Source organism: Nicotiana sylvestris, chromosome 5, assembly GCF_000393655.2.
Source record: "Nicotiana sylvestris chromosome 5, ASM39365v2, whole genome shotgun sequence".
NCBI classification, from domain to species: Eukaryota; Viridiplantae; Streptophyta; class Magnoliopsida; order Solanales; family Solanaceae; genus Nicotiana; species Nicotiana sylvestris.
Window position 1 is genome coordinate 29,614,485 of NC_091061.1, and position 4,949 is coordinate 29,619,433.

Sequence of the window (4,949 nt, forward strand, 5' to 3'; positions counted from 1 at the left end):
ACCAACAAAACCAACCACCTGAACAGAACCTGACTAATTTGCGCACACCACAACCTCGTTAGTTTTGAGACATTTAACACATAGGAAATCGCACGTTGGGGATGCAATACACCTAATAGTTATACATTTCTACCATGTGTTTGAACGGTTGCATGTTTCATCCCGGCCTTAACTAACCCTTTAAGTATGTACCTCTTTTCTTTTATTTCTACCTCTATTTAATCACTCTTGATTTTTTTCGTCTCTGTCGTTTTTTATTTTTTGGCATTCTCCTTTTTTTTGTCACACTTTTATTTTTTTGTCACTCTCTTTTTTTCTCTCTTTTTTTTTCTTCTTTTTTTTTTAGTTTATTTTTTCCTCAGTTAATTCTATGATTATGATCAAATCCGATGGGGATTGCCTACGTATCATGACGCTGCATGAATCAGATCATTACGTAATTCAGAAAATCGATAATGGAGTAAATAAACTAGCTCTTTTTTTTTGGTTGGAATTTTTGAAAGAAATGCTTTAAAACAAGAAAGGAAATATTTTTTTGATTTTTTGAATTTTGATTTTTGTTTTTTTAAAGAAAGACTTCTAAAAATTCATTTGTTTTTTATTTGAACTTTGGGAATTTTAAAAGTAAAAAGAAAATATTTTTGTTTGAATTTTCATTTGTTTTCTCTTTTTCTAAAGAAGAAAGAAAAATATTTTTGGATTTTGAATGTTGCCTCTTAATTTTAGAAAGAGGGACTTTTTAAGAAAAATATTTTGAATTTCTGAGTTTTTATTTATTTACAAAAGCACTTCTAAAGAAAAGTGAAAATATTTTTGGACTTCGATTTCTTAAATTTGTTTTTGAAAGAAGGACTTTTAAACAAGGAAAGGATTATTGTTTTTGAATTTTTGGGAAAACTATTTCAAAATGAAAGAAACCCATATTTTGGATTTTGATTTTTATTGATTTTTTTTAAACATATGAAAGACTTTAGAAAGAAGAAATATATATATATATATATATATATATATATATATATTTTTAGTGGTGGAAAAATCTTTTTTTTTATTTTCTAAGGAGATGCTTCTAAAGAAAGAATTAAAGGAAAATATTTTTGGATTTTTTTATTTAAAAATTGGGGCCGGAATCGATGAGGTTTGCCTACGTATCTCACATCCGGTGAGAATCAGACCCGCGTAGTTCGGTAAAATTGGATACCCTTTTTTTTTTAATAATTCTGCTACACTAATTTTCTAAAGTCGGTCGCCAATGCAAGTAAGCTTTCCAAATGATGTATCAGGTAGCATATACGTGAACATGATGGTCTCAAATAGGATACCTGTCTTATACAGACCCGGCCCCTGTGCCGAGTTTCGCTAAGTCAAATGCATGTGATGCACATAGAGTGAACCTACTAGGAAAATCCGGTATGAGTTTTGTTCTCCTAGGTTTAAATCTTGGTGGAAAAGGTATCTAGACTGGCTTACTCGAGCGGACAACTCGAGCCGAAGAGGGTCAGTGTACCGGTAACATTGCTTTCCGGCTTAACTGGTGGTGCTCCCCGCCTAAAATAGGTAATCCTTTACCGGGTGACGAACACCTCGGCTATCTCAAAGAAAGCGGGCTATGTCAAGCAAATGCCCAGTTTTAATTCAAGAAGACTCGGAGGGGTGCGTGAGAAGACAGTTTATATGTACCGTTCAAAAATATCAAAGCGGTAAAAAGCAAACAAGTAACACATTATACCCAAATAAATCACAGTATATACAAAATTAATAAAGCCAAATAAAAGTCAACATGTACAAGCTCGAATTTTGGTTGTCCCCAGCAGAGTCGTCAGAGCTGTCACACCGCTTTTTTTACCCCTCCAAAAGATATAGATAATTATGTTATGGATTGTGGGTTAAAGAGTTTTTCAAATTAAAGTGATAAATTTGAAATAGGGATTATTTTATTTATAGAGTCGCCACTTGAAATTGATTTTTGCCGGTGTTCCAAGTCACCTTTTATTTGAATCCCTATTCAAAGGAAGGTTTAATTCTATTACTATTGGTCTGCAAAAACAAAGTCCGAATAAGGAATTCTGTTGACTGGGTAGAAGGTGTAAGGCATTCCCTGAGTCCCGTGGTTCTAGCACGGTCGCTTTATTGACTACATTTGGCTTGAATTAAACTTAGATAAACTGTGATTTATTTGATTTTTATGCTTTTCTTATGTCCGTTTTTATTTATTTTAAAAAAAATTAAAGAAAAGATTTGAATAATAATCTACAACTTAACTAATGAGAGAAAATTATTGTTATGAGTACTAATTCAAAAGATGAGACTAATAAAACTAGTAAGATGTGGGCTTGTCTTGACATTGAATGAGGCAACCCAATATTGGGTTGATGGAGTCAAATGAGCTCATGTCCAAGACAAAATCCAAAAGCCCATATGTTTTTGGACTTTAAATCTGCAGATATGGCCTTTTAAAGCTATGTTACAGATTTGGCCCTATCTTGCTATTTGCAATCCGTAGCCAACTATTTACAAAAATAAATTTACAGATTGTCTTTCTAATCTACAACTTAACTACCTTACTAAATAAGTATTTTTTAAGAGATAAAAAAAGATTATTGGGACTCTAAAATATAATAATAATAATAATAATAATAATAATAATAATAGTAATAATAATAATAATAATAATAATAATAATAATAATAATAATAATAATAATAATAATAAAAACTTAGCTTGGTGACAACAAAGGGACAAACATGGCTACAAGGGTCCAAATGTTAATATATATGCTCCTTTTAGACAACCAAATGCCAGTGGAATTATTTCTAATGCTTTGAAAAAATAAAAATAATTAAACATGCTTAACACAATTTAATTAACTAACATATCGTTATAACATTACCAAACATTCAAGAGCATATAAAAATGAATTACAATAGAAGGATGAAGCTACTAATATTTCCCAGCGTCATTATCTTTCATTCCAACTCGATTTTATGAGTTTACATGGTCCGAAAATTACCTGGAGAGCAGAAAGAAGAACAAATACCGCAGAGTCAGCTCTTTCCAAAATCAACAGCAAAACAATTAAACGGGCAGCAACAATAGCAAAAGACAGCGACGACCGGCAGATTCAAACCCAAGAAAATAAACTAGAAATACCCCAACAAAACAATACAATTATGTAACTCCAAAAATATCTTTCAAGACTACTCTATTTTCTTTAAACAAGTTTTGCACTTAAGAATCAACTCATAAAAGCTGCTAAGGGATACTATAGCTACTGATTTTTTTCTCTTTTTTGTGTGTCGACTCTTATCAAAAACTCCCCCAAATGTGATGGAGTCCCCCCTATATATCAAAACAACCAGCTATTTCAAAAAATTAAAAATAAATCTTTTTGACTGATTTTTCTTCAAAATCTGCTCTTAAATTCAAAAGGCCAGACTTTCTGGTTCAAATCTTGTCAAGTATTTCAAACAAATCTGCTCTCCACTATTCAAAGACAGACTTTTATTCAAACAATGTCCAAAGATCTACATTTTCTTACCAAACAATTTGACTTTTGAGTGTTGTACTCAAAGAGTCTTCAGCAACAAATAAACAACCTAACAAGTACCATATACTCTTAAGTATTTTTCACTACCTCACTTTTATCAATACAAAACTATTTTACTACTTAAACAAGTGCAAAAACAGAAAATTTAACATTTCAAACTTCAAAAACTAATGCTAAAATAATTAATAATAGACAAAATAAAAATCTGAAAAAAATAAAAATAAAATAAAAAAATCAGCCATGGAAAATAATAGGATTTTTACCATTTTATAATTCAAGTGGCCGAAAAATGGCGGTATGCCAAAAGAGGGTGTTCAGGGAGATCGCCGGATTTTGATCGCCGGATTTTCAGGGTAAAATTGGCATAAATAGCTAGGTCTTGAGGAGCTATATCCATTGATGTAAGTATTGTGGGGTGGTAGTGGTTGGAGCTTCAAGAATTTGGGCAAAAAGTGACGGGAAAGTTTCATAGATCTAAGATTCAAGGAGTTTGAGGGATTTTTGAAAGATTTGGTTTGAAGATATGTAAGGAGGAAGTTGTGGAGATTACATGGTGTGAATTTGGAGGTATTTGGAGGTGGTCCGCCGGCGGCGGCAATTTCCGGCCGGCGGCGGTGGGCGGAGCTGGGGCGGTGTAGAGAGAGTGAAGAGAGAGAGAGAGAAGAGAGAAGAAGGAGAAAAGAATTATGGGTGAAAATGAGGACAATTTTCAGATTTTTGAGGCTTTAAATACCTAAGCCAAGAGTGAATGAGATCCATTGGATCAAGATGGAATGGATGGGTATGATTTGATCTTATTTCATTTAGTGAAACGACGTAGTTTAGAGGCAAAACTACGTAGTTTCAGACCCTTTCAATGACAGCCCTTTATCTTGCACTCTTGGACACTTTTTCTTTCAAATTTGGCCAAATTTTTTCCTTAATCCTACTTATTAAACTAATTTTACACAAATAAATTAATTAAATAACTTATTCTAATGATCAACTAGATTAATTCACCAACTGAACAGCTAGTTAATTCTTAAAATACACAAATGAAGAAAAAACTATTTTTTTAGTATTTTATGAAAGAAAATATGCAATTAAAGTCACAAAAATTGAGAAAAATAATTAAAATAACAAAATACTAATAACTTTAGGAGATGTTAAAATAGTAAAAAAATTAGGTGTTCACAGCTGCCTCTCTTTGCTCGAGAACATGAAGAGTTTTCGTGCAAAGAAAAGTGAATGCCATAGCTAATTTTTGCTCACATATCACTCCAATGGAAGCAATTTTTTTTTTTAAAAAAAGGTGACCGAACCTTGCTTCCGAGGCTGCCTACATATCCTTGGCTCAAAAGGAATCAGGTCAGTGTAGTTCTGGAAAAATTTGGTAGCTGGGACTACCGGATACTAGAGTTAAGAT

The 4,949-nt window shown here is 32.3% G+C and overlaps 1 long non-coding RNA gene across 1 annotated transcript; it reads right to left on the reverse strand.

Annotated features, from left to right (window-relative positions):
- Window positions 1-2,836: 2,836 nt before the first annotated feature.
- LOC138869787 (uncharacterized) lies at window positions 2,837-4,242 on the reverse strand. Its single transcript, XR_011400037.1, has 2 exons — window positions 3,808-4,242; window positions 2,837-3,007 (listed from the first exon to the last, which is right to left on the reverse strand). It is a non-coding gene; the product is annotated as an uncharacterized lncRNA (long non-coding RNA).
- Window positions 4,243-4,949: the final 707 nt, after the last annotated feature.